Consider the following 6,250-nt stretch of genomic DNA (forward strand, 5'->3'; position numbering starts at 1 on the left):
AAGAAAGAAATTGTAAATGTTTTAGTCTTAGCAGTAGTATTTTTGTGAAGTTCTGTCTAGTATAATTAAATATTTTTGCATTTTTGCTAGCAGCCACGTCCAGTCTAATGATTTTTTTTTTTTTTTTTTTGTCTCCTTTTTCGTGACCGGCAACGGATCGCAACCCTCGGTGTTGCTCCCGCACCTCGCTCAGCCAGTGAGCGGCCGGTCTGTATGTGGGACCCGACCCCTCGGCGGGAGCGCCGCCACACTTCCCAAGCGGCGCACTGCAGCAGTGCACCACCGGGCTGGCCCCTAATGATTCTTATATAGCTTTTTGGGGGGCGTTGTTGATACATACCCCTTTGAGATAAAATCTGATGAAATCTATGTATTTTCTCTTTAGAAAAATGTACCTCAGTATGCATTTGTTCATTTTATTTCAGGAGTTAATTGGACCCTCTGAAGACTGCGTGGACTTGGATTAAAAATCAGTATTCTAGTCTGAACTGTGGGAAGAAGGGATAGTTGGTGAGTCTTTGGCAAACCGGATTTTGTTTAGTAATTGCAAATTCCTGAACATACTAGATTTACTAGGTAATGTTTAGTACAGAGGGAAGTAAGCCAAGCTCCAGGTATTGTTTTGCTAATTTGGCAGCTCAAATCAAGAGTGCTGTGAGATTATGCATGGTTTGACTTGTCTTTGACAGAGTTCTGTTGAAACACGAATTCAGCTGTCTTTTAAAAAAGAAGTATTGATATACTAAGTATTGTTAGTTTGGGGCACCTTTCTCCTAATCTTGAATTTATCTTTAAAAACTTTTTTTCCCCCCAGACGTGATTGCTATGCATGTTTTTAAAATTTCCTTTTTACTCTTAGTTTCTTCCATAGCTTAGTCTTTACTTCATGGCTTATCAGGATACTTAATGGCAAATTGGATACAAAGAGGTGTGTGAAGCACTGTGGTGGGGGATGGAGTTAGGGCTGTGGTAACTGGAGAGGGTAGCCCTGACTCTGAAATATATAAACACACGTGAGTAAATGGCGATGTGTTCGGTGATGTTTAGGTTTTATTACTAACATTCATACAAGTAACTTAATGAACTTTGATATTCTGTTTCCTAATTACCTTTTTTTCCTTCAAATAAGCCTGTTTTGGGGATAAGTTTTTTTTTTTTTTGGCCTTTTTGAGAGCAGCTGCACTGCACTCAGCCAGTGAGCGCTGTGAGCGCACCGGTCATATAGGATCCGAACCCGCGGCAGGAGCGCTGCTGTGCTCCCAGTGCCGCACTCTCCCGAGTGCGCCACGGGCTCGGCCCTTGGGGATAAGTTTTATGGAAACAACCATCCTAGCAAAATAGATTGTTTCTTTTGGGAGTTGCCTGTTTTCATCTTTTATGCTTATTTAATTTTTTGGCTTGTTCAACTTATTGTAAAAGCTCTTTAGGGCCGAGCCCGAGGCGCACTCGGGAGAGTGCGGCGCTGGGAGCACGGGAGCGCTCCCGCCGCGCGTTTGGATCCTATATAGGGACAAACGGTGCGCTCACAGCACTCACTGGCTGAGCGCGGTGCGGCCGGTCTCAAAAAAAAAAAATAAAAAAAAGCTCTTTAAGGCTATTATAAATTACGAAACATTTTTTCCCTAGTCTTTTTGCCTTTCACCTTTGCTTATGATAAATTTGACCTATAGAAGTTTTAGATATTTGTGGCTAACAGATTTTACCTTTTAAAGTTTCTATTTTGGGGCCAGCCCGTGGCTCACTCGGGAGAGTGCAGTGCTGATAATAACACCAAGGCCCCGGGTTCGGATCCCATATAGGGATGGCCGGTTAGCTCGCTGGCTGAGCGTGGTGCTGACACCACCAAGTCAAGGGTTAAGATCCCCTTACCGGTCATCTTAAAAAAAAAAAAAGTTTCTATTTTGGTGGTACACTCTTCCCATTCCCCTGAAGTCACTTTTTCTTTTTTCTTTTTTTTTTTTCCCTTTTTGTCTTTTTTCGTGTCCAGCAACGGATCGCAACCCTCAGTGTCGCGCCCGCCCGTACCAGACCAGGACCGGCAACGGGATCACAACCCTCGGCGTCGCGCCCGCACCTCGCTCAGCCAGTGAGTGGGAACCAGTCTGTATGTGGGATCCGAACCCTCGGTGGGAGCGCCGCCGCGCTCCCAAGCGGTGCACTGTAGCAGTGCGCCACCGGGCTGGCCCCACTTTTTCCTTTCCACACCACACCTGTTCTTTTTTTTTTTTAGGATGGTCCGTATTATTTATCTTTGTAGAAACCAGATTCTTCCTACACTCCCCATGTACAAGGACAGAATCAATAAGCAAAATATTTCTCGGTCCCTTTGTCTCCTACCCCGTGACTACTTTCAGGCAGCCTTCTCTGATCTGGTCCCCTGCCTCTGGTTTGTACTCTAAAAACTTAACCATCTGATAGTATTGAGCCTGATGGTATCAGACTGTGGTATAAGTGCGACAAATACTTAGTGAGTCAACATACATCAACTCTGGAAAGATTCAGACTCCTAATGCTGTCTCTTTTTTTTTGGACAGGTCTGTGGTTTTCCTCCTTAAAGGACACAATGTTTTCTAAACTAGCACATTTTCAGGCCATTGTGGTGCTTCGTCGTGGAGTTCATTCTTCTTTGGCTTCTGCTGCATCTGTTACAACTAAAAGAACAGTCCAAGGCCCTCTATCTTCTGATTACATTTTTGAACGGGAATCTAAATATGGTGCACACAATTACCATCCTTTACCTGTAGCCCTGGAGAGAGGGAAAGGTACATTTTGAATTCATTCCGTCCTTCCTCCTTTTGCTTGAAGCCTTTTATAAAAATTAATTGCTTTTATATTTTCTCAGTATACATTTTTCCAGATGTATTTAATGTCTATTTTGCAGATATGGTTAATTCAACATTTACTCAGTGTCTGGTGCTGTTGTGTCAGGTGCTGTGGGGGCTACAAAGATGAACTCATTTAGTCTTTGTCATGGTAGACCTCACCGAGAGGGAGTGCAAAGGAAATAAGGAAAGTACTGTAATATTGCTGTTGTCTTTTTTCTTTTAACTTTTATTTTGCCATAATTTTAGATTTTTCAAAGAAAAGTTGTAACAGTGGTAGTACAGTACTAAAAACTTTCTATTAGTCTTTACCTGGATTTCCCAGGTGGTAACATTTTACCACTTTTGTTTTGTTCTCTTTCTCTTTTTCCCTCACACTCACACATATTATACATTTTTTTCTGAACTGTTTGAGAGGAAGTTGCAGACATGATGCCTCTTTACCCTTAAATACTTGCTGTGTCTTTTCTAAACCACAAGGACGATTTCTTTTATAACCACAGTGTAATTATCAAAATCAGGAAGTTAACACTGATACAGCATCATTATTTAATCTATAGACCTAATCCAGATTTTATTTGTTCTTTATAACAAAAGAAAACCTCAGATCATGAGTTGGCATTCGGTTGTCAGATTTAGTCGTCTTTAATTCAGAACAATTCCTCTTTGTCTTCCCGACCTTGATATATATATTTTTTTAAAAAAGATGACCGGTAAGGGGATCTCAACCCTTGGCTTGGTGTTGTCAGCACCACGCTCAGCCAGTGAGCAAACCGGCCGTCCCTATATAGGATCCGAACCCACGGCCTTGGTGTTATCAGCACCGCACTCTACCAAGTGAGCCACGGGCCGGCCCCCGACCTTGATATTTTTGAAGCATATAGGCCAATAATTTTGTAGAATGCATCTCAATTTGGAGTTGTCTGGTGCTTCCTCATGGTCAGAGTCAAATTATGTACCCTTGCTTAGTGATATTGTATCCTTCTCTGTACATCACATCAGGAGATGTCCACATATTCTGTTACTGCTGCTTTTGTCTTTGATCACTTGGTAAGGTAGTTCACTAAAAAGTTACTATTTTCCCTTTTGTATTAAGTATCTTGTGAGGACTAGTTTGGGATTCTACAAATATCCTATTTCTCATGAAACTTACAATTTTAGCATCCATTAATGAGTCTTGCCTGAATAAATGATTACTATGATAGTCATCAAATGGTGGTTTAATCTGCATTTCGAAACAACAACTTTAACCAAATGAAATCAAAGTTTATTACCTAGCTTTATGCCAGAAAATGACAATATTAAGAGTATTAAATGTTTTTGTCCTTTGCCTGTATTTTATTTGAGACCAGTAGTGTAATATAGACATATCTTCTTTTGAACAAATGAAAATCTAGATTATATATTACAAGTTTGGGAACAATTTGCTTTACAAAAATAACTCTTCACCTACTTTAGCAAGGTGTGGACTCTGGGACTCTGGCTGTCTGGGTTCAAGTCCATGTTCCATGTGTGCCAGCTTGGGCTACATGCTAATCTAAATGTCTATTTCCTTACCTCTATAGCAGAGATGGTAACTCTCATAAGGGGGGTTTTGATGTAATAAGGTATGAAAGCACCTAACACAGTATGGTACACGATAAAAGGTAGGTGTTAACAAACTCCCCCAATACATTTTAATTTCTATAGTCAGTTTTTAAAAATTGTTATAAAATACACATAAGAAAATTTACCATTTTTAAGAATTTAATTCAATGGCACTAAGTACATGCACAGTGTTGTGCAGCCATCACCTTTATCTAGTTCCAGAACTTTTTCATTACTCCAAAAGGAAACCCCATACCCATTAAGCATTCAATCCCCATTCTCCCTGCCTCACAGGTGATGGCAACCACTAATCTGCTTTTTATCTTTTATGAATTTGCCTGTTCTGGATATTTCATGTAAATGGAATCATATGTGGCCTTTTATGTCTAGCTTCTTTCACTAGCCTAATGTTTTCAAGGTTTATTTATTCATGTTATAGCATGTGTCAGGACATCATTCCTTGTTATGGCTGAATAATGTTCCATTATGTGGATAGACCACATTTTGTTTACCATTCATCAGTTGAATTGTTTTCATCTTTTGACTGTTCGGAATAGTGCTGCCATGAATACTCATGTACAAATTTTTGTTTGAACACCTGTCTTCCATTCTCTTGGGTATATACCTAAGAGTGGATTTGCTGGGTCATATGATAATTCTGTGTTTAATTTGTTGAGGAACCGCCGCTACCAGTATATGAGAGTTCTGGTTTCTTCACATCCTTTCCAAAACTTGTTTCCTTTTTACAAAAATTATAACTATCCTGGTGAGTATTCTCATGATTTTTGTGAGTTATGTGTAACTTCTGCTTTTAAATTCTAATTTTGGCTCTTAAATGTTAAGAATATAGGTAGAGGTTTCACTCCAGAGTTTTGTGTTATTCTTGTTAAATGTATATTTTGTTAAATGTGTCTTTTGAAGCTGGACAGATGAAATATAATCCTTTACAGTTCCTTATAAACCAGTTTATTATGCCTGAGCTAAAACAAGCCTTAACTAAAAGTATGTATTAAATAGACATTCATATGTAGACATTCATATGTAGGCATTCAAAGGGCTTGCTAGTAGTCCTAATCTTTGGACTTGACATCATACAGTAATTTTCTAAAATTATTTTCCTCCCTTATATATTTTAGGTGTTTACGTATGGGATGTAGAAGGCAGAAGATATTTTGACTTCCTGAGTGCGTATGGTGCTGTTAACCAAGGGCATTGTCACCCTAAGATTGTGAATGCCCTGAAGAGTCAGGTGGACAAATTGACTTTAACATCTAGGGCTTTCTATAATAACGTACTTGGTGAATATGAGGAGTATGTTACTAAACTCTTCAACTACCACAAAGTTCTTCCTATGAATACAGGTAAAGCATTTCCTTTTTTTTGTTGTTAAATACCCCCCAAAATAATCTTACTATTTTCTGATAATTTAAAACATTTTTTAAATCTGAAAATATCTCCCTTTGATAGGAGTGGAGGCTGGAGAGACTGCCTGCAAACTTGCTCGTAAATGGGCCTATACTGTGAAGGGTATTCAGAAATACAAAGCAAAGATTGTTTTTGTAGGTATGTGAAATTAAATATTATACTGCTATGATTTAAACATACAGTATCATTTACTATTTTAATTTATTGATGAAATATTTCTAATGTATTTGCCTGGTACATGATACATTATTTGCTGAACGTTTCATAAAAATTGAGTGATTTCCTCTTCTTGGGTTTATTTCTAAATTATTTCTTCATATGTGGGGTTTTTCTTTCTTAACTCCCTACTCTTCCCTCCCTGAAGTGAGTGGTTGTATAATTTAATTTCTCATCCGTGCATCAGATTTTCCCATAGC

General features: G+C 39.0%; 1 long non-coding RNA gene across 1 annotated transcript; it reads left to right on the forward strand.

Annotated features, from left to right (window-relative positions):
- Nucleotides 1–430: 430 nt before the first annotated feature.
- Nucleotides 431–5,966, forward strand: LOC103606434. The gene is made up of 4 exons (XR_551890.1): nucleotides 431–510; nucleotides 2,535–2,762; nucleotides 5,546–5,770; nucleotides 5,877–5,966. It is a non-coding gene; the product is annotated as an uncharacterized LOC103606434 (long non-coding RNA).
- The last annotated feature ends 284 nt before the right edge of the window (nucleotides 5,967–6,250 follow it).

The sequence above is a fragment of the Galeopterus variegatus genome, unplaced genomic scaffold (genome assembly GCF_000696425.1).
Source record: "Galeopterus variegatus unplaced genomic scaffold, G_variegatus-3.0.2 Scaffold6583, whole genome shotgun sequence".
NCBI lineage: Eukaryota > Metazoa > Chordata > Mammalia > Dermoptera > Cynocephalidae > Galeopterus > Galeopterus variegatus.